This window comes from Dromaius novaehollandiae, chromosome 9 (genome assembly GCF_036370855.1).
Source record: "Dromaius novaehollandiae isolate bDroNov1 chromosome 9, bDroNov1.hap1, whole genome shotgun sequence".
NCBI lineage: Eukaryota > Metazoa > Chordata > Aves > Casuariiformes > Dromaiidae > Dromaius > Dromaius novaehollandiae.
In genome coordinates, this window is record NC_088106.1 from 17390362 (window position 1) to 17415000 (window position 24639).

Below are 24639 nucleotides of genomic sequence, written 5' to 3' on the forward strand. Positions count from 1 at the left end.
CCTTTTTGATCTGTATGAGAATGACAGGCACTGCATGATCAGCTGCAGTCCAGGTGGGAAAGATCAGCATTGCTGTCTGAGCTAACCAAAAAGGTGTAAGCGTCCACAGGAGGGAATGATGTAGGTGTGATGGAGACCCTGAGCTTGGGAAAGAAAACAAATAAAATGCTTTTGAGAATCTGAAGTATATAAAGTAAACTCAGGGGCTTGTCTTGCATGCCTTCAAGGGTATTCTGCCTCCACAGTCAGTGCTTATTCTGTCTGCCTCCTTAACCCAGAAATCCTGGAAGAAAAGCATAGCTGGGAGAAGTAGACCATCTGGCGCATGCAAGCTACAGATATCGAGTCATACATCACAGATGTGGCACAATGGTCATCTACACAGATATTATAGGGACTTATTTACAGAAGGACTGATTTCTGTTGCTGAAGGAGACTTTGTGATATGACACACAACTGTATTTGCACTTGCATTTACAATCCAACCGGTATCAAGCCCTCTTCACTTGTAGATTAAAAACCATGACACAATGCACAGAGCAACCAAAAGCAGGAAGGCAATAAGTAGTATTTATCAGTAAAGCGCTCTGTTCTCTTTGTCATTCCAGCACAGTAGGTGCATAATTGTGATATGTGGCCTGCACTGCCTAAGATGCCAGAACACTCACTTGTCTAAACAGCCTTTGGATATTACACACCATTGCTAATACTGACTAATGCTGGAGCCAGCAAAAATGCAAGCTTTGTCACCTATGCCATGCTGGTGTTGCCCTGCAGGTCAGTACTGTAAGAGGAATCAGCCCCTAAAAGTAGAGTAGCATGACTGCGTCTAGACTTCGGTAAACTTACTGAGGTTTTAGCCTAAGGTGTGTATGCACACAGGTTTAGTCCTGCAGGACCAGGTTTCATGAAATGATCAGTAAGTTTTAATACTGAATGATGGCTGATGTCATGGACTGAGAATCTAGTGCTTTAGATTCTAATTCAGATATTGCTTATGACTAAGGTATGTACTTGAATTAAGTTTTTAGTGGATGGTTGTCATGGTCATTCACAGGAGCAGCCTCATAACAGAGGCAGACATTAGGTGGCTGGGGTGCTATGTCGGGTCCTGCTGCTGTCATGGTCCATGCACAGACCTCAGTGAGATGCTGGGAGAAAGTGACTTTTTTCCTGGAGCGACAGGTTGTCTTGCAAGATGCTGAAATAAGCTCCCACCTCTTTATAACTCTTAGGTTCAGACCTTTTCCTGACTCTTTTCTGTACATCCTTCTCCCATTTTTGGCACAACCTACGCTGCAAAAGCATCGCTCGGGTGACTGACAGGAATGTTTGCATCTAACAACATCCCCTAACTATTTGCTATAGAGTTGCACGCACCAAAGTTTAAGGCAGACAGTATATCCTACAGGATTGTGCTGTAGTAAGCGGTGTCAGAGGTTTCAACAGGATTGCTGCAAGACTGGTGTGAAGAAGAGCAACTTCACAATTCTCACTGGGCAAATAGAAATGTCGTTATCATGAATGTTGCTATGCAGTGTATTAAATGCTGGGCTAAGTGTGTGTGTTACAGAGAAAGGGACCAATTTTCTTAGGTTCAAGGCTTTTGCTCTGATGACTACTTGAACACTTATGCTGATTTTACATTAATATAGGACTAAGCAGGCACAGAAATCATCAGAGATTTTCCACTGATTCTCCTGAGCTTTATACTGCATCCATTAAAGTAAGAACCCTCTCATGCTTTGTGACTTCTCTTAGCTTCTGTGTCATAGCTGTGTTCTAGCTCAATTACTTTATCCTATGTGTCTCTGTAATGGAGATGGCTACTAGAGACATAGCGTGCATGTGTGACTGAACATTTTACCCTGCCTTGTACTAGAGTAACAAGTGTTGTACCAGAAGAGTGATAACAGTCAGGTTGAGCTCCCTCCCTTTTTCCCCTATACTTTTAGATAGCAGGGACTGTAGGCTGTGTTGCTGTAGATCTTTGTTTCTGGTAAACATGGAGCAATGAGCAGCAGATGTGAGATGCAGAACGTGGCTCAGATTAGAAAATCTCTGAACCATGAGGGCATCTGCATCAAGCAAGGCTGATGATCTGCGTATCTTTTTTTTGCTTCCGAGATGACAAGTTAAAGTAGTTTGCAGAACATGCGTACAAATATTTTGGTAAGGCGTAAGCATGTATGTCTCCAATGGCTCCAATGAGCTGACATGGGGTTGCTATTCGTTACCATTGCAGCAATGACATGCAGGCTCCAGAGGCCTGACCAGGCTGCTGCTGCCAGTTATCCTGAATTTCTGAGTGCCTTGCACACACCTGCAGCATGGGAAACTCCACAGAGAAGGACACTGTCTGCCCTGACCTCTGCTTGACCGCACTGTTAATGTGTTTCTATGCTCTGCTTCTGGCGTTATCTCCCTTGCTATTTGTTTTGGAGTGCTAGAGAAAAATTGCCTTCACAATATAGCTTACTACAGTAGATGATGTCTTCAGAACAGCAAAATATATTTGTTCTCGTAGCCAACTGGCATCCAGCTTAAGGATCTTTCATTCTGACTGTTTAAATTAGACTCTGCATTGTCTTGTATAATAATGCTCACGGAGCAATGAGACAGCATGCTTTCTATGAAATGTCTTGTAGCCGGTGATCTTTTAAGTCTGTCTTGGCTTGTCTTCTGGTCTGAACATCTGTGCTCTGTCCCTCTTTCTGTTTCTTGTTCATTGCTATTGGACATTTTGCTTGAGGCAAGATCAAGTCTACTGTTCTCCATTTCCCATCCTGATCGTGGTGTTGTACTGTTACTGCATATGCTCTTAATCAGCTTTTGCAATCCATCCTGGAATGTGTGTATAAAATTTGTGAAATATTCTGGGATCCTTTGGAATGAAAGCAGAAAAAATAGATTAGAAGAAAGGAAATTTAAGATCAGTAAAACCTTCTCAGTTTTCTCTGAAATACTAGCTGTATTATGTTTTAATCTAGGTCAGTTAGTATCTTAGATCATTTTCGAATCTTTAGTGCCTGAGACTTTGGAAAAAGAAAAACAAACAAACAAACAAAAACCCCAAACAAGAATGTCTACCATGTCCTTCCATACCCATATTTTTGATTTTTCTATTAAGGTTCTTTGAGTCATGGAGAACTTCTCAGAAGCCACAAATAAATAAGCTGTGGGGCAATACCTGGGAAGAAGGAAAGCAAATGCCAAAATGAATGTTTGAATTTTTAATTGCTTACTTGCAATTATTTTTTTAGTAGCTTTCAAGATATCCTTGTCACTGTCCTGGTGAACTGGCACATTTAACGTGCCTAGGAAGAATTTTGTTTTACACTTGCATATGCAATATGTATATAGATTTTAATGCTTCTTAGTCCTGTACTTAATGCAATTAGAAAACTAATGAATACAATTGTGCAGCTGAAAAGCATTAAAACTCCCACAGCCCATGTGGTATTTGGCAGCAATGATCACTGCAGGGTGTGCAGCAGTTGTGAGGTGACCATATTTTTTGGTTCTAACAAAGTCACACTTGACCTTTGACCTCATGTCTCACTTTTGGTCCCAAGTGTGGGGTCATCTCACAGCAACCACCTGCCCTGCAATGTTTCTTCCATAACATATCAATTGCTCTGGCAAAGCAATTGCATACGTTAAAAGGCATATTGTTCCCATATGCGAGTTCCCCTGCAATGAGATCTTCAGTTGTCACTGCTGGGGAACATGGTGCCCCTTTAACCTCTACCCCAAGGCTTGTGAAGCCGAGTCTGGTACTGCAAAACTTCCCCATATTGCTGCAGCCAGCACTTAATCTTGTCTCTCACACGGATGCTTTTTTCTGCAGCCTGTGGCTTATGCGGCTAGTCAAGGCTGCCTCATCCACCATGTTTTTGTGGCCGTGGCCAGTTTTCTTAAAATAGATAGAAATAACTGGAGAAGAAGTCCACCATTTTGCATTTCAGTGAATAAAATAATGTTCCTTGCACTGCCTTATTAAAGTGAGAAATTCAGCAGCAGCGAGAATGAGATGTTGCTGATCTGCTCCAAACATGACCATGACAATCTAGCTGTGTATTTGCAGAGAGAAAGTTATTAGTGTTGGAAAGTGAAATGCTGTGTAGGGGGAAAGCTACTGGGGCCTTAACTGTTTTTCCCCTCCTGCTTTGGTTGTCACAGATGTTAGTCACATTGCATAATGCATTACTGGAAGACACTCGGCTACTACGGTGAGGAGGGCAGTATAAGAACCTATATAGAATAGAGAAACTGTAAGCAATGCTGTCCTGTGAGGATGAATTCAGGGAAGAGGATGCCTAAGGACTATATAAGCTGGTGGGTGGTTTCACCAGCCCAGGAAATGGAAATAAAGCTTCAAGCCTCAGTCCTTTAAAGGCTTTTTTCCCCCTTGCCTGTCTATTATCACTGAACAATCAGGAAAACAAAAAGCAAATCAGCTTGAAAATTTTCCAGGGCTTTCCATGTGCCAGCCCACAAGAGTGAGGGGACCCCCCCGCTGTGGGGCATGATTTGGCCTTGCCTCTCCTGTCTGTCTTTACTGCCTGAAGCAGTCCTGTGAGGACATAGGACAACATATTAACCCACTGCAGCCTATGATGCCTCTACCTTGTGCAAAGGACAAAAGATTATTTTATTATGCTACTAACCTAATGACAGCCTGTTGAAAGACTAATTTTCTTCTTCCCTGCTCCCCAGAAGCACTTGGGCTCTCCTCTCCACTAAATCTTCAGAGCCAAAGAGGTCCAAATAGGTGCTTTATCTCAGCAGGATAGATGTGCTGTCATCTGGAGCTGCAGCGTGGTGATTGCTCCATGATATGGGTCAGATTCCAGGTGCCTAATGAGAATGATGGGAGGTACTAAGTGCAGAGCTGGCCTGAAAATGTGGCTGTGATAGTGTGGACATTAAGCACATGCAGCTCCTCCTGAAATCAATGGAAGGCAAGGCCTTTCAGCACTGGAAATGGGAATGTGATTCATTTTGAAGGGCTAACTTTACAGAGCAGCAGTATAGATGTCTACCTCTGAACTTAAATCACTACATCTTAACCACATTTATAGCTGATGGAAAGAAATAAGCACATCTAGGTGCTAGGTAATTCTGGTTGACTCTAGGTAATTGTAGGCAATTACACTGATATGAATTCTACTCTTGCTGTCTAAAATGAAGGACTTGCTTATGGGAATAACCACAGTTATGGGCAACTCTTCAAGCTAATTAATGTGTCCAGTGAAACGCCTCACAAGAATAGCAGGACCAAGAACAGAATCATGGAGTCCTAGCTTGCATTCCCTTCCAATTATGAGACACGTTTGCTCTTTAAAGTTTAGACTGAAGGTGTCTAAGAAATGTACTTTGGCTAGTTTTAAATAGATAGCTAATAATTTTGTTCCATCATCAACATATTGGTAAAATTTCCATATTTGTTGATGAAACCACTAGCATTTTTGTTATCTTGCTTAAAATGATGATTTGATATACAGAAATCAGTTTGATACAGCACGCTTCATGCTGAGCTATTCTAATGCATCTTATTCACAGTATGTCAGGTAAACAGGAGTTATGGGCACGACGTAGAAATAGGTGAAGTTCTCTAGCTATATTTCATGTTATTATAAGAGTAGTTAGGTAAGTAACAAATATTTACTTAAAAGAAGTAACCTTTTGGTGTAACCTATGCATGAAGACTTTTTTTTTTTTTACTGAAAAATACATAGGCCTTAACTTATTTATTATCATGAATAAAGAAGAAGAAATGTGATAACATTTGTGAGAGTCCTACACTGTGGGACTTGAGAGAGATTTCAAGTTCATAAATATGTTAAATGCTTCTTTCTTTGCTATTGTACTAAGTAATAAGCATGAAAATGCACCATGTTGGATCTTCAATGACTGACATTCATTCAGCCAAGTCTACTGCTTGTTCGATAAATTATGTATGTACATTAAAATATCATTTGTTGAATCTACACAAAATAGATGCACTCTGCCGTGCATGCGAGGCTGAAAGAAATGCAATAATATGTGAATGTATTTCTAGTTTACCTGAATATATGTCTCAATGGCCAAATGCTCACTAGATATACTTTGATTTTGATGGATTTGGGAGAATCTGGTCCCCAAGACTTCTGTACTGTAGGGTAGTTGATTGCATTTAGTGTTCTGGGCTGGTAGTTCCACCTTTTGGGGATGAATATTAATTCCCCTCTTAGCATAAGCATGTTTAGAATATTCCCTTTGTTCCACTGCCCAGATGTGTCTAATGTCATCAGCAGACGAGCTGAACAGCAGTGGTTTGACGTGCACAGTGGCTGATTAGGAGCGCCAGTTTGAGTAGACTGTGATGAAGCAATTTTCGTGGATACAGCAAAGCCATTTCTCAGTTTTACCACAGTGTTTAAGTGATGGTAATGAAGAGTTGGTAAACAGTGGCCTTTGTGTTACTTGGTGCTGCATGTTCACGTGGCTAAGCCCTGTTCATCAGCCCTGGGATCTGCTTTGCAGATATGGGCAGGAGATGATGGTACCAGAAAGGAGCCTTTATGCAGGAGGGAAGTAAATGCTTTGACCGTTCAAGAGTCTTTTGCAGTGGGGAGAAAACGGCGGCAAATTTATTTTGATTATGATTAGGGCGAGTTAGACGCAATTTCCGTGACAGCAATCACACAGTGCCTGCTGTCTGACTATGAGAGGAGGAAAAAAACTCCAGCTGGTGTTTTCTAGATCGAATTTCTTCAACTGGAGAGGAGGAAAAAGCTGTAGGTGCAACAGATGGTTTAAAAGGCTGGCAGCATCCCACGGCTTGCATGTCAATGTGTCTGGTACCTGGGAGTGGTTCCCCTGACTGCTACCGGTGTCTGCTGTAATAAAAAGAGAAAAGCCTTGAAAGGGAATGAAACAGTTCATGGTACTGTGTGTGAAATGGGTGATGAGGCGTGACACAGTTACAATCATTTTTCCAAGGTGCTGGGCTGACCGCTTCATAATCTCAGGTTGTCTTAATGTATTTATTTCTCCTCTCTTCCTAGTAATGCGCTTTACCTTTCATTTCTCATGCTGTAATGAACCAATACAAAGTAACAATGAGGGAAGGACCTGTTATTTTTAGTTGTGTGCCCTATGTCTCCAGTAGCAACCTACAATATAAGTGAGCCCAATTTTGTGCCCGTAATTACAAGTGGGCCCAACTGTTTGAACTTGCAATTGCACCCATTTAGAAGCGTTGCAATTGGGCAGTTAGTCTTCTAAATAGGGACAATTGCAGCTACAAATAACTACTCCAGCATTTAATTGCAGATGTAAAATGATTCCTACAATATTGGAGGTCAGGTAGGAGCCCAGCTAAAAACAAAACAAAGCAGAGCCTATTTGGGCAGCGCAGAAGAGGCAAGAACTGTTCAATAAATCTGCCAGTGGACTACAAATGGTTGCAAAAATTGAAAGTCACATATATTTGCTAGGAAAGAAAAATAATGCCTAGGGCGCACACTGTTGTGCAGCAGCAGTACAGCAACCTCACTCTTTCATAGGAGAGAGGTAGACAAGCTTACTGGATGCCATCCAAAAAGCAGCTACTGGTATTCCAGCCACTGGAATGATGTTCGAAAAACAGTTTCAAAAAGGTCACATTCCAGCCAACAACATACTAGCAAAGTTTAAAGACCAAATAAATTTGTCTTATGTTCTACAAAGGAAACTTTTATGTCACAGTCAAATTTGATACATAAACAGTTTTTGTACTTCAAAAGAGAAGTAGTGCTCCCCTTTTCAAAACCTTGCCTTAAGATTTCTCACTGTTTTTCTGAAGACACATGAAGGATATTACTAGATTGATAACCTGCTTGTTTTTTTGCAGATGTGATGTGTGGTCTTAATTACAGAACCAAATAACAACTCTGAGCTGCATTTAAATATACAGCTGTATTAGGGCACAGGGTTATAATAGTTAATGTTGTTCCTTTGACAGCTCTTCCTCCTCTCATTTTTGTCACATAACCACCATGCTAGAAAGCATTATTTGGAAAGAATGACCGATTTTAGTGGTGACAGAATTTAAGCATGAGCTTAAGTGTTAAAATGTATCCTACTGCAAATAGAAGAGTCCTGTCCTTATTTAATTTCAAACTGTGAAGGTTTAAATGCAAGCTGGATATTGTAAACAAAACATCCCCTCAAATACCTGTTTGCATTTTCAAGAAAATTTGCTTTGACTATGTTCGTGCCCTTTAATATTTGCTTCCTCTGAATATTCTTCTAAGCAGATGAGATTTCTGGCAGGAATGTTTGTGGAAACAGTGAATTTTAAGCATATTTTCAAATATGCAAATATTTGTAATGAGCATGTTTTTAATTTGCAAATATGGTACTGTAGCTTGATTCAGAGAGTTCTGCAAATTTTATCAAAAAGTAGAAATATGCTCTATGAATTTCCCTGAAATATTAAGTCTTAGCCCTGGTCTTCTGTCAGATGAAGAACACACCAGTGAGAAACTATTGTAATAATTCTCTGAATAGCTTATAATAACAAACAAATTGCAGGGAATCTAAAGCCCTTTCTATGAGCAACTTGTATAGAAAATCTGCCCAGTCATACAAATTACTTTATCAATTATGCTTAAGTGGATATTACAACTTCCAAAGATAGAATCATGCCTGACGCACTAAGTTATTTTAGAATGTTTTCCGTTAGGATTAAATTATTTTCTTCTTTGTAGAAGGCTAGTCTAAGCCTGAAGCTAATGCCAGTCCTGCGCAGAAGTAAGGGAAAGGTGTACCTCTGTAATCTTGTGGTGGACAAGAGAATTTGGATAATTTCAGAGAGGACTTTAGTCTGCTGTAGGGAGGAGTGTGGAGAACCTGGGGGAGAAGTTACTTCCCATCTCACAGAAACTGGAGTTTGTCCATAAATTTTCCATCCACTGTTGGATGTTCTACCTCTACAACTGCTAAGATATTTATGTGTTTGTGCTTGAAGCACATCAGTGCCCTCCATCAAAACTGGTTATTACAACTAAGCATGTAAGACAGTTTTCTAGGTCAGTCCAGAGCGTGCTGCACTGAGAGATGGAGCACTTTGGAGAGTTCTCCGTGTCCTGTTGCTGATGCGACTGTGTTTCTTATGTATGCTTTCTAGTCCTGCTGCTGCTTGTGACTACAGGAGCGCTAATTCTGCTGTAAAACAGATAGGAGTTGTCCAGGTGAATTTACAGAAGAAGTGGGTGCAGTTGGGAAGAGGCAGTGCCAGAGCCCCATAGGTGCTGGACTCCTTAAGGACGCTCCTCTGTTTTAAGGAAGAGGAAGGGATTTTCTCTGTTCGGGCCTCAAAGCCAGTGCCAGGACGTGAGCGAGAGGCTGGGCACCTCCACCAGCCTGGCGATTGCCTCTGGCCCCATGCGAAGAGTGTCCAGGGCCCCCTTGAGGGGGAGGTGAGGGGGTGGTCAGTCCTAACTGGAAAACGATCCTTCTGGTTGTGTGAAAATGTTAATATTTACTTTTGGCTGTCATGTGCTTCAGATTTCTCTGCTTAGGGAATACCTAGGGGACACTCTCGTTTGCATGTAACACATTACAGTTTTATTAAGCTGATTTCGGTTGGATTGTTTTGTATGCTTTATGTGAAGCATGGAATAGGCTTATTTTATTTCTTTATAAAGAGAGAACTGAAAGGAAATCATACAATGCACAAGCATTATACATAAACACCCTCTGGGGCAATTGCTTATTGACCCACTTTCTGGCAAAACACCATATATATCATGCTACATCATAAATATGATTCTGCCTCAGCAAACTGAGGGGGGATTTTGGGCAGCATCTTAAATGAAAGAAGCATTTGACCCTAAAACAATGTTTCTGTCATGCTGATGAGTGTGAGATAGTTACAATTTGTACATCACCTAGCACCATATTGAGCTTACTCCCTAAATACATACGTTCGTTCTTGTGCGAATTTTAGATATAACTTCCTTCCCCTCCCCTTTCTTTTTTTTTCAGGCTGTTAAAGAAGTTTGCCTAAATAATGTACAGTCTGTTTTTCTTAGGTAAGTGTGTTTGAAATTGTTCATTAATAGCTATAAAACAAATCCCAGTGCAAGCTTATCTATTATCTTTTATGCCCCCCCCCCCCCCCTTATGTCCACATTTCTGAGAACATTGATGCTGGAACCAATACAAACCATCCCAGCTGTCTCCAAAATTAGTGCTGAGAAAAATAAACTGTTCTTCAAAGTAATAATTTTATACAACTAAATAAATAAATATTGTCAAGACTGGGTCAAAAATACAAGCAAAATTACATCAAATTCACTTCATAAGATGGATTGTATGAATGCATTTCAGTTGCTCTCTCATCATTCTCCTTTATATTTTTAGACAGTCTTTATGTGAATACAATGACTCCAATATCAAACATTTTAAATGATGCTTGAAATATCAGTCACTTGACTTTGATGTCACACACAATTAAATTCAACCCATCTTCTCTCAGTTAATAACAGCAATCTCACCAAGTCTAGTGCCTAATTAATACAAGCTATTTGTCACATAGAGGTGACACATGTATATCAGAAAGCTTGAAATATTGTTTTGTGCTGCAGTGTAGCTAGCCAGCCCTGCGATATAGAAACTGTCTTATATATGATTGTCTTTAAAGATTTCAAAAGGCCTCAGAGTTTGGTGCGTTCAAGCTGGGACTCGACAGTGCATAGAAGGCATTACTGATGTGTTGTCTCCCTTTAGTCTGCTAAATGTTACGACACTTGGAAAGAAATGCAGCTAGAATTGAAAGGTTCATACCTGATCATTCATTTAGGTGATCGGCAGAATTAGGAATACCCGGTGCCAGTGGTAATTTGCTTAACCTGCAGTTTCTAAGTTATGTGATAGAATACACAATCATACATTTTCTTAGTGTCATGTAAGCATTTTTTTTCTACTGTTTATACTCAGCACTTTTTAACAGTGTGTTTCAACCAGGGTTGTTGTTGCCAAACAAATGAGCTCGTCTACCTCATGTTAATTATCATTGTGTAATAAATAACTGTATAATAAGGCGGGCCTAATCCTGCCATCCTTACTTAGGCAAAGCCTCTGTCTGCTTCACTGAGTGTTTTGCCTGTGTTAAGGCAGCAGCCTTGGGACCAAAAATTGCCTACATCGTTAGTAGCAGTAAATTAGGGATAACTTGTTATTGAACTCTTTTGTATAAAGCACAACAGAAAAACCCACAAAGTAAAAAAGAGCAGGAAATATTAGTTAGCTATGGATTACTAACCATAGTGGTATGTATGGATTTACAGAGCATTATATCTTGTAGCAAACTTAAAGGGCTTTTCCTGGATTTTTGATTATATGTCTCTTTTCTGCTTCTGGATACAAACAGTAGGACACTTGTAAATGACTAACACCCACAGCACTTTTGGGCTTTCTTCAGCCTGTTGGTGAGCATGGGAGTTGCAGCCACAGTGGCTGGTCCTCTCTATTGCAAGAAGGGAATACCACCAAAAACTAGAGGACATCCAATGCAAAATTCAAACCAGTGCAATTTCTGGAGCCCTTTCTACATCTGCAGTCAGATGATGTTGGTGATACGGTGGTGGGCACAGTGATATTAAACATCACGTGTACTTTCCTGTCTAGCGTGCCTATCTAGCAAAGATTCTTAAATAAAAAGATGATTCATCGCAGCCTTCCAGTGGAGGTGGGGATAGGTCCAATGGGTTAAAGATTTTTTCCCCTCAAATCAGGGGGGAGACTGCCCCTCTGAACTACTCTCAAATGTAGAAAGCGTGGAGAAAGCAAAAGTAATTTCAAAGTCCCACTATTACAACACTGAGAGAGGCTATTTCTACCTTTTTTACTTGATGTTCTGGGGGACACAATCTTCTAGGGGGCAGAAGATGCATGTTCAGTAAGGAAAGAGAATGGGGGAGGCCTTTATAGCAAAGGAAGTAAATTTTTCCCTTCGCTTAAGTAAATATAAAAGGCTAATTTCACACTGTGTTAGATGTGTTTATTCATACTTAAGCCCATTAAAATATGAATCTGGATCAAGGTAAAATTGAGTGGTATAAAATGAAGTCTCTAATATGTAGCTGAGGTAACATTTGAGCAAGTGGTACCATGCTTACTTAGCGATAGACCAGATCTATGTGTAAAAGAGTAGAGTTTCCCAATCCTGGTACTATTTAGGGAAAAGGATGCTATTTGTTTTCAGTGGCAATCTCTCAAGTTAGCCTGTAATAAATTTGTGGCAGGAGCTTTTTTTCTTCAGCTATGATATCTGCCAACACTGTAAGTCACACATAGGGGAAGGAACAAATTTAATTGAAAACAATGACCATAAAAAGGATTTAAGGGTTGCGGTGGATAAATACCTGAATGTGAGCTCCTAAGGGATGCTCTGGTTAAGAAGATTAATGTGGTAGTAGATGGTGCTAGTGGTAGTAGCATGTTGATCCCATTATGCTAGACACATCGTAAAGAGCCGTAAGGGGTTTACAACCAATGCTTAAAGCGAGCAGCAGGTAGGGAATGCAAGCACAGTGTGTTCTGCGAGATGGAGTGGCTGGACACCAAAGCTGGACAGTTTAAGATTAGAAATCAGGTGCATGTGTTTGACAGTGAAACTATTTAGCTGTTGGAGCAGTGTAATCAGAGTCATAGGGAATTTTCTATCACTTGACATTTCTGCATTGTCTGGAAGACTTTCTAAAGGACAGGCTTTGGTACCTGTAGCATTGCAGCCTTTATGCAGCAGTAGCTAAGTGAAAATTGTCAATACTCAGGCTAAAAGATCATAATGGACTCCTCTGGCCTTGAAAGCTTTCAAGCATTAGTCTCTGAAAGTCAAGTATATTCTTTCTGTTGCTCATTTTTCTTATTACCAATTCTGTAGACTTATTTCCTCAGATTCATCTATGAAATCATATTGTCTTTATTTTAGCTACTGATAACAGTCTAGTCCCTGGATCTAAAATTTCTTGAAGATGAATGGAGAGACCTATTGAATAATTTCATATACTGTTACAAGCAGAAATGGCTTGGGGGTTTTGAAAATATTCTAGAAACTGGTGATGTGGGTAAATTGCAAAGCACATCGATTGTGGTAATGAACTGGCATGCCGTACATTGCAATGGTTTTGATTTGGGGCCTGCTATGCACTAGGTTGTGTCACAGACGTGCTGTATATTGCAAAATGTAACTGCGCTCCCTTACAAGCCATAGAGGCAGTAATCACATGGCTCCCTCATCAACATTAGCAAGGATCATCTTTTTTTGCTTTTCAGTGTGGGGTTTTTTTTGGTAACTTTCATCAAATTATGCTTCAATTACCTAATAGACAAAAAGCATTATCCACTGATTGTCTGTCAGCTACTTCCTGCTACAAAGCTTCCAGGGGCTGGAGCCTTGGACGGGAGCCACTGCTGGAAGAGGGCCAGCAGCCCGGCCGGCCAGCTGGCCCGCTCGCTGCAGCCGCTTCCGCATTTCCCTGGGTAGAGCAGCATGGTCCTGTCACAAAGGCTCCAAAAAGCGTTGGAGCTACCCTCCGACACCAGCGCAGTAACGTATTATCTCGGAGACAGACAAGTGCTAGTTTATACCATGTGTATTTGTAGAGAGCTGTGTATTGTCTATCCCAGCAACTGTATGATTGTAAGAAATTAATGAAGTGCTGCTGTTACTCGTACGAGGTGCTAAGTGTGCCCAGTGCTGTACAGATGCTCATTCTGAAAGCTGCTCTTTTGCCATATTGTTTTAGAGCAAAGCCCCATGTTTTTTCCTGTAAACACAAAGCAAAAGAGAGGATGTGTTTTGTCTCGTCTTCAGATGCAGCAGATGCGAGCTCCTAGCCTGGCACACACTTTAATACGATGGAAATTGGGAGCACGGCTCAAGCCCCCTCTTTCTGCGGGCACGCAGCGTGCCTGCCGTGCTCTTGCTGGATCCCTCTTTTCCTTCTAACTCTGCTCAGAGTCAGTGTCAGCTGGAGAACAGTCAGTGTAAGCAGGCTGGAATCCAGCTATCTAAGGCTTTGCTGTATGGTTGTATGCATGTCATTTCTGTGCATTTTAGGATTACTGTACATCTGTGTAGTACCTATTACCGTTGGTTTGATTTCAACCGGAAGCGTTGGTGTGCTACTTAATATTGCTCTTGGTGCTTTGTTTCCTGAACGGGAGGGATATGGTGTAATCTACTCACGGCATGTCAGCCTGCATTGGTGAAGTGTGTGAGAACTTCTACCCACGTGCCCCAGAGTAGGCCCTGTTTTGATCTCTTTAAAGGTACAAATGAGCTTGATTAATCAGAGTGCTAACAAGACACACATCCCCAGAGCAAATGCAGTGGGACTGAGGGAAGTGTTTGAGGACTGCGTTCTTCCATAACCTGATGCTATAAATTCATCTGTGATATTTATCCAGTTAGAGCTGTGTGCTAGCAGATTTGGGTGGTAGGCAGGTGAATGATACATACCTAAAAATCGTTAGACTCTGAAGCAGCTGGGATAATGAAGTATCTTGAAAATAGGATGGTGAAGCATACTGGCTGTAAGGAAGAACAATGAGCCCTGCAGAGGCCATTACAAAAGCTCAGTATTTGCTAATTATTACTACATATGTAACACAGCTATCCCCTTCACTTCCCAAAGTGAGATGAATGTGCTCAACTCAGGTGCTGTTGTAGGCTACCCTTGGATGCATCTTGATTCTTTCTGGATGTGTCTGTAATTTGAATGCATCCCCTACAGTATTTAGGGTTTCCTGGTTTTGGCAGATGAGGTAGCCAGAGTAAGGTAAACACAATAAAAGGAAAGGCTGCCTGGCCATACCCACTCTATAAATTACAAGTACACCTCAAGGCAGACTAGAAACAAAAGGAACCAGCACCACCAACTGTACCTTTCTGGGAAAATTTCTGTACTTTCCTTGGACGTTATCCAGCAGGTTTCCCTGTGGTGTGGTCCCGAGAGCTGGCAGTGGGCAGGCGGGGGAGCCTCGTGTCCAGGGCCCTTTCCCACAGACACAGTCTTACCTCCCTGGTTGGGGACGAAACACTCCTATCTACAAGAAAGGAACATTGTCCTAGTTGTTGTTATCCAGATGTGGCTGAAATTTCAGGGATGTTCCTGGATGACCCAGGAGGGACCCGCAGTAGCACTTGTCCCTCGGTGTCCCCTGGTGGGTGCTGGTGCCATCGTGGGAACCTGGCCAGGTGCAGAGCAGCGCCAGGCCTGGGGTCTGCTCTGCTGTGAGCCAAAAGTAAGCGTAGGTGTCACTTCTGTGCCTTGAGGAGCCTTCTTAAAGGTGAAAGATACTTTCTTTCCGATGTTTGTGTGTATTAGATTAGGAAAGTTGTCAAAATTAAACATGCTGCGGTGGGTAGATGCTTTGTTTGTTGCCAAATGGGTTTCCATAAAGTTATGAATTAATGAAATGAAGTAGTGAGCACCATCGCATTGAATTGCTAGAACAATGGGAGATCTATAAAATGATCTGCTTGTAAATAATTTGTGGTATCTGCTATGTGGAATGCCACTAAATGAGTCTTATTTTCAGTAATACACCCTATTTTCATTTAGAGGAAAATGTGGAGAGTTGGACTGTCAAAATATTAAATTACAGAAGAGTTCACAAATATAATTTTATTTCTTAGTATTTCTTTTAGGGTTTTATAGTTTTTTTCTAGAAAATACAAAATACTATTTATTTTTAAATCAAAATCTTGTCATACCTCCAGCATTTTGTATTTTATGAGCATTTTACAGCATGCTGAATGCAGAATGCTCATGCAAGCTTTAAAATGTATAATATTTTCTGAAAATATTTTACAGAGAAATCCTTACTATGATGCATCTTATTTTCATGAGTGTCCCATTGACATTGAAGAGAGAACATGTAAAAAGTATAGTTAAGCAACCCAGTGGTTTTATATTTCCTAAAATACAGTACTAGAAGCGTTGCTGTTAATAAAGAAACAAAATTCTTGCTGAATGTTTTAAGGTAAGCTGGAGATCTTTTGAAGTAACGTTGCAGAGTTTCACTGGTGCTTTTTTGTCAAAATGTTTTCTTAATTTTTTTTCAAAATTTTTGTTAAAATCAATATACTTACAATAAATGTATTGATTTGAATGAAAATTTTGTAGTGAAAAGAACTCTTAGTGAGGACAAAGTGCATACTGGAAGAAGAGTAGAGAAAGTATTATCCCAAAATATCCTGTTTAGAGAATTTGTTTAGCATAGCAGTGATCAGTAGAACGAAGTTCTCCCATCTCAGATGAACGCCTCACCGTTTGATGATGAACCAATTTGGAGTTGTTATAATGTTGATGTCTCTGTTAGAAAATAAAAACAAACTTTATCTACCAATCCATGTTACTGTTAAATTAATAATATCAATCAAATGAGAAGAGCCTGCTTGTCATAAGGCCCTGCTCCTGCTGAATTCGGACGGTGCAGGATAAATGTTATTAGGAGGTGTTAAAATATATTGAAATAACTGCATAAAAGATGGTTTCCTCTTCTGTTGGAGTATGGAAAATAGGGAAAGCTGGCCAATACTGGAGTGTACTGCGAGCAGAGTCAGTGCGACTCTAGCGGTGTGCATGTGTGTGAGCCTACCCACAGCTCATTAAAGGATCAGGGCCTGGCTTAGGAAACTAAATCCTTATCTTAGTGATGTTGTGTGCAGGACTTTAAATCAGGGGAACTTTGTTTCTTGGCTGATAAAACAAAGCTTGGATCCAGCTACCTAGGGTTTGATTTGGCATTTCTTGCACATCAAGGAATTTGGCTTTACAGGGAATTTTAAGCTTTGAAAGAAAACCTGGATTAAGCTCCTCAATGATTAAAATTTAAATGCTGTCAGGTTCCTACATATAAAGTTAAAAACAAAATAAAAATTAACATTTAAAAAATAATGCCCACAGTGTCCAGGACCTGAGGCAGACTTAGTGCATTGTAATGGAAATTTCAGTCCCCTGTACCACAGCAACTGTGGCGCAGCAACTTTTTAAAATAGCCATAATGACGCTGTTGCTGATGGGGAAGGGAAAATATGACAGACCCTTTTTTCCCCTAACATGTCTAGTAAGGATCATGAATGTGTAGCCAAGTAATATCTTATTAATTTTGTATGTGTTTGAAGACTGTTGATGGCTCCTTGAAAAGAAAGGAAAAATGTTTGCTTTAGCTTGTAACTCTGGAGCATCCTGACAGCAGACTTGAATTTTGGCCAAAAAAAGTTACAGCTCTTGTGGTATGAATTCTGTGTTTTCAAAATCCTGGTGACCTAAGAAATAACTAGGAATGGAACTGACACTCCAATTTCCAACAAGTAAAGCTTTTTTTTGTGGTCAAATGTAGACAATTATATGCACGTAGTAAAACAGCTATTTTTGAATCTTTAGTTCTTATTTATGGGAAGCATGTTAGTGTCCTAAACTGGATAATTCCTTACTTACTCAAACCATCTGAGAATCCTGTCTCATTCTCTGAGTAGTTCACATAGGATAGTATTGCAAGGCCTGACTTTATTTAAGTATTTTTATCTTTGATTTTTGCACAAAATCAATTTAATTTACCAGAGGATTTTTTTTAACTTAATGCATGATAAAGGTTAAAGATTGAACAATGAATGATCTCTGGAATGAGTGAGATGACTTTGAGATGCTGGTGCTTAGTGTAGATAGATTTGAGAGAGGGGGGAAAAAATGTACATAAATAAAATTTTTATTTGGAACACTTATTTCACATCTGACCCATCTAAAACAAGGTAGTCATTTTGATTTGTCAGGACACTACAATTAAAAAAAAAAAAAAAAAAAAGAAAGCAACAAGCTTTTAAAATGACTTAAAGGATATAAACTGGTGACACAGACCAGATACCTCTTTGATTAGCCTTTTTAGTCTGGTGGTATAAAAATACCTGCATTAGTGCATGAAGTAAGCCAAAACTGAAACTTTAAGAAAGCAGTCAAATCATGTAACATTCACAGTAGAAAGCAAAACCTTTTGGAATAATAATAGAACTTGCAGTATTTATGATGTTCAGAAGTCCTTTTTTGTAGGTTACAGAACAAATGAAATCTTAAGTTGTCTCTTCTGATTTTGATGGTAACAAAAGCAACCATTTCAGAAATATAGTGGTGTGAGAGCAATCAAAGAGACTGCTTTCTTACCATAATGTTAGCATCATCTCAGCATGTGGTGCCAGAAAGGTTCTCTTTCTGCAGCATATCACTAATCCTGCATTGTCTTTATTATCTTTATTTTTTGATGCTTGCCCACGCTGATCATTCACAAACTGCAAAGATTAAGGACAGAATATTGAGGCCTTCAAACGCTGATAAAGTATATTAACATTAGGATACTCCAGAAACTCTTTAGCATCCTGTGAATTCCAGGTTGCAGTCATCCCCCAATATATATTAATATATACATGTGTACTAAGATGAAATAAATATTTTATGCTACTACCACTTAAGAGCAGAAAATGATTTATAGCTACACAGTAGTAAGAAAATTTCATTTCTAGAATAAATGATTATGGATATTTTTTATAAACATGATTTTACAAGTGCCCATCCCCCTTTTTGCATGTAAGAAAAGTATGTGCCTGAAATATGTGTCTGTATTTCTTAAAGCCTGTAAAAATGAACTGCAGATATAAGCCAGAATGCTTGATTGGCATGAGCAGTTACTGGGATGTAGACTTGTGATTTGTGCTCTAAATTAATTTTAGACAAGCGAGGACATAAATTCTGGCTGCACTGTGTCTTTGTTACTGCAAAAGCACCTGTACATACGGTATTTATATCTTTTGCAATATCTCACCTTATAGATCTAGCTGTGAAAACTGTCTGTTATGAAATGTTGTATATAGCCTGTAAGTAACAGCAACTAAGTAGATGGTAGTGAGTGTCTTCTCGGAAATAAAATATGAAAAACATTGCGAGCCCAATTAAGTCATCTTTACATTGAGTGCTTTCTCATATGAGTATTTCTGTTGAAGTTATTTCACATACCTCCCAAAATGACTCTTTCAAAATAATTACAAAATCATTTTCAACAGTGAATAAATGTGTAAAGGCTCACCAGTGATTTTAAGGGTTGAAAAAAAGGGCCCTTTGTGTTAGATAATTTCATTGCTCTACGTTCACAAGTGATTAACTCCCCAATGAGATCTGATTGCTTTTTGTATTCAGACTGAAAAAGAAATGTAAAATGAGCAAAATATTGTATTTTGAGTGCTGACGATTGGCAAGTTTAACACATGCTTTTTGGGACTTCACAGTGATTTGTTACTAGCCTTATTTGCTGCACATGTGCAAGATGGTAGCCTGCCAAAATGCACACAACAGTTATATGATGGGTCACTGAAAAAATAGATTTCAAATGGAGTATCTAAATATTTAATTCACATACAGATATGGGACCCCTTTTAAGACACTGTGGTCTATTAAGGAAATATATGTTTTATTAGAAACACACACTGCCTAGGGACCCAGTTCCTTCTTCCCTTAATGTAAATGAGAGCAAGCCCAGGACCTTGTAATAATAAGATACAGGTCTAGAACCCAGTGCAATTAGCAAGGTTAAGTGGTAGGTAGAAAGACACTGACAGGAAAGGAAAATCATCCTTCTCTGATGGAAAGACAATGTAGACTTACCGTATGATGAGCTGAGTGGATGCCCATATAACAATGATCTTCCTGCTCTGTCCTCCCGATGCTTCATATTTGTTGTTGTGTAGGAAGCAGAGAAACATTTCAAAGCATGCCTTGGTCTGCCCTCCATGTGTGACCCCGTGTAAATCCCATCGCTACCCTCGTGTAGTGGAACAAGGCTGTTCCTGTGGCTTCAGGACCTTCTGTAGTGTGGAAACAGGGCAGGATTCATATCTAAGTAGGGACATTCTGTATCTCATCAGAATGTTGCGTGTGAAAGAGGTTCTTAGCAAATGCACTTTCATAATAACATGCAAAACTACTCACAGAGCTATCATGCCAAAATCATCTGGTAAATACTGTTTCATGAGTGATTGGAACAATTAGCAGGATATTGGAAGGTACGGCAGGTCCTTCTGGACCATATTACTGTATTAAGTCATTGCTTCCTACAGACAGCACAAATGAAGGAAGTGGCACCACCATCTCCCCAACTGAACAAGTGCGGCTCTTTTCAAGCAAGATGGTGAGTGCCTAGCATTGCTAACTCCCAAGCCAATCAATGCCTTCATCAGGGCTTTTATGGGATTGAGGCTGGCCTTTTATTTATATTTGCCTTTTGGGATATAAAGAAAGGTACTGAATTGTCTCTGGGCCTCTAGTTGTGTTTCTTATAAGACTGGCACAGGTTACTGTTAAAGAGTAACATCCATGGGTGCCTGGGCAACTCAGCATGGCGTCTTTGGTGCTTGCCGGATAGAGGAGTTCGTACCTTACTTCAGCTATATTCCAAAGTACAGACTTGCCCTAAATTTTGCAGGGTTGGTAGTGATCATTGCCAGCACAGGAAACGTTAATTCTGGGACATGGTGTCTGACCTTTGCCATACTCCATACAGTTTTTTTGAGTTGTATAGGAGCAACTTCTCTACTGTAGGTATAGGCTGGTGGCTATCCTATGTTTTCACTCTTCTCTCTTGGGTTGCCTGCATGTGCTGTTTAATGCTAACACCAAAACGTGGTCTAAATGGAGAGGTCCCCAAACTGTTTTGCTCAGGTATCACTGCTGGCCATCAGCTCCTAGCTTTGTGCTGGCTCTGGCCCTGTGCTTCCTCTCCTCATTCCTCCTGCACCTCCAGAGCTATAACCCTTGCTCTTCTGTTGTGTTTCTCTCCCACCAGAGCCCCAGCTCCCTATCTCTAGTGATAACCTTCAGCCGCTTAGTGGAAATCACCACCCCTCAATCTGGGACTGCCTTTGGTGGCTCCTCTTTCCGTCATCTAGGGCAGCTCCAAGCCCTTGGGCTCAGCCTAGGGGAGCAGTAGGCAACTGTGCATGCAGCATCTTACTGATGCTGGTGTTGGCATTTGCGGGGGGCAGGAATTTTGTCTCAGGGTACCTCTGAGCTTCCCATGGCCCCTGAACTGAAAGCCAGGCTTGGAACTGAAACGCTTTGTATATTCTCCACATACCGCAACTGCTATTAGAGATAATAGGTACTATGTGAAAGCACTCAAAGTACAGCATGCCCTGTTATTATAGCTTGATGTAATATCTACATAAGTTGTGGGTTTAAGAACTGGATTTCCCTCTGGACTTGGAATTTCTATTGTTCAAGACTGTCTATAAAAGTATTCTAATACAGTTTTCTTGGAGAACAGAAGGGAACATTTTATCTGAATTTACGGAATAGAACATAGTATTCCTGACTATTAAGTCTTAATATGTCAAAAATGAAATTAATTATTATAATATCACATAAACTGAAAGTCAGGTGTTTATATATATAAATTTTTTTACTGATATCCTGTAAATCAAAAACAGCAAAAGGTGGCTGCATTTGAAGACATGCATTTTCAAACACAGTCTAGTTTGAAGTAAAAGAAACAAAAACCACTATTTAAAATGTGATTAGGTGTAGAAAAAAGGCTATTAGGTTTGTCATAGTAACTGTGTCTTTGATATATATGTTAATAGCAGGACTGTTGACACTGGAGAGATTGAAATTAATACCTGTCTATTAGGCTAAGGCCAGAAGTTGTTGCCTCAAACCATAATAATTGATTCACTAGTTCATTTGTCTAATGGCCCTGCATTATCCTATAGTGTGCCAGAATGGATGTTGCATGCCATCCCGCCTATTTTTTGGTGTATGTTGTAATTCTGATAGTTTTTACAACAATGTTAAAATAGGAACAACTGCTAATGTCAGTCGGTGTCATCTGAATAAAGTGGGTGAAGATCAGAATCAACTTTGCAGGATTCCATGGGAATTACGTGAGATTTTTTTCAACCACAAGAGAAGCTTTTCTTCAGTCCCCAGAGTATCTCTCTGAAATTATTTCAGAATAATTATTAGTTGTAGTGAAGAAGTAGAGTTAGCAGGGTGAATCTCCAGGAAATTTCAAGTGATTTGCTGGGGACCATTTTATTAGGACTACTTAGTCAAAGATATAATCATCTATGGATATTATAGGTGATTATATTTGACATGAATATTTTTATTTGCTGTGTTATGTATTGAGGTCATTGATAACCAGATACTAGTAGGCATAAAAATGAAGATTTTGACTACCAAGGAATAGAAATCTATATCTGAGTGGACTCTCTGGATAATAAGTACATAGGAATTTCATATATATGTGTAGTTCACTTTGAGGGAAAGAAATGCATTTAGAATGATTTGGCTATTTCAATGTTTACAATGACTTTTACTGTTTAGAAGATAAACAGTAAATTTAATTTGCATAATTAAGTTAATCTTTTTAGATTTTAATGTAGTGTATCACTAGTTCCCAGGCTTGTAAATGAGGTTTTACTAGCAAAACTCTTATTGCGAGGATGTATACCATTTCCCCCTAGCATCAGGATAGAGTGCAAATCTCATAGGCTCCTTTGTCTTAGGGCCAGCTGAATTTTACCGTTTTTTCTTTTCTTGAGGGTTGCTTTAAAAATTGTAATAAAAAATACAACTTCTGTGTAACGTTTGAAAGTCTATCACTTTGCAGAAAAATAGATTGCACTTCTGAGGACCTTCTGCCATAAGGACTCTCTTGTAAAGATGCCTGCCTTTAAAATGCAACTTTTTTGTTGGATGAACAGCCTAATGTTCCATGCATTGTACTAGTAGTAGCATTTTATGCAACATTGAAAGACTCAATTAATTTGCATAATTCCATGAGTATTACCATGACTTTAAGGTAGGTTAGCTTGCTCAGGAGTCTTGCCTGCCCAATATATATGTTTGCCATTTTGACAAATTAATCATTTCTGAAAACAATTAATTATACTTATGACAAACTGAACCTTATACCCATGGGTCTTAAATTTTTATAGCAGAAATCTAATATTAATGTGTATAAGATCAGTGATTTAGTGAGTACCTTAACAGTCAACAATGCCTAAGGCTGAACAAAATTAATATTTTGTTTCCCATCTGGAGACTTCAGTAAAATTAATGAGGAAGGGTGTCTTTTGTAATACATAATAGAAATAAATTTACAATATTTAACCCGGGGATTGTACTGACATCAGCATTTAGATATTTGGTCTGTTTCCCAGTCTGGTGGGTGAGCCATGCTGTCTGCTTTATTACTGTAAATGTCAATATGGGTGATCCTGGCAGTACAGGGGACTTCTTTGCTTTTACTGGCAAAGGTAGACAACCAAATTCTTTTTCTTGTTTGATGAAATTCCTGATCTTAGAGTAAAACATTTGTTTCTGCTAAGGTATTATTCAAATACATAAAATACTTGGTCTTTCTACGAATGAGAAAAATATGATAACATCTACAACTTAAGTGCTAGAAGCAAAATAAAACCTACTGGTAGAAAATGAACGATGGATGGTCAACATGCAGAATTACATTTATAGAAAGTAATTGTCATCATATCAAATACAAATTGAACTTTTTGTGTCTATACAAGCCTTTAAAGCAACTCACTATACTTTAAAAGGGAACAGTAGAATTTGAAGTTTAACTTGGGCTATTGAGCATTATCTAAGTGCAATTGTAGTGCTTGAAGGGTTGAAATTTGGGAAGGGGAGGCTTGCTGCTAAACTGCCCACTTCTCACTGCTTTGACCTAGGTGCGCACATCATCACCAAAATGAACCAGCTCAGTAAGATAGCTTTCATTTGCCCCTTCCTGTGCTGTTTATTTTGGAGTTATTAGTTATACATATTTAATGACTTCAGGTTTTTCAAAAGCAATTTTTACTGAAGTCAGTGGCAAACATCCAGCTGACTTCCCTGGTACAAGATCGTACCCCTGTATTTGAACATCTGTTAAAGGTCTGAACTGAATGCTTTTCCTCCCCCTCAAATATTTCTTAGCTAAAATATCATCTGACAATTCCTGTGAATTTTTGTAATGCACTCCATCTGAAACACATTGCAAACCAGGTTTTAGTTGCTAAAAATACTTATGCAATGAATAGTTGATCTGCAAAAATAAAAGGGAGATAAGATGTTACCCGTGTGGTATGTACATATACTCTTTGATTAGGTTTTCTTTTTAACAGGAGTTGCAGATGAAATGTAAAAATAGCATAAAACTCAGCTACACACGGCAACTTGATTTTTGCTTAGATGGGAGCAAACAACCAAATGTAGTAATGTTAAGTTTTCTGCAGTTAATTTTAACACTCTAGATGTTTCTTACACCTAGTAAGAGAGAAGTTCTGTCAAAAGAAGAGATATTGCATGCCACCTACTGTACTTTATGGTAAACCCTGGTGTTCATTTTTAACAACTCAGCAATGGTGGCATTAATAATAAGACTTAATAAAAAGGATTATGTGCCTAAATAATCTTACTTAATTGTGTAATAGGTCTGATATAATGTGTGTATATAGCAATACACTAATCTATGTGTGTGAGGAACTGAGAGTGAGACAGTATAATGTGGTATACTTTGTAGCTTAAAATTACAAGTTAGTCCAAACTA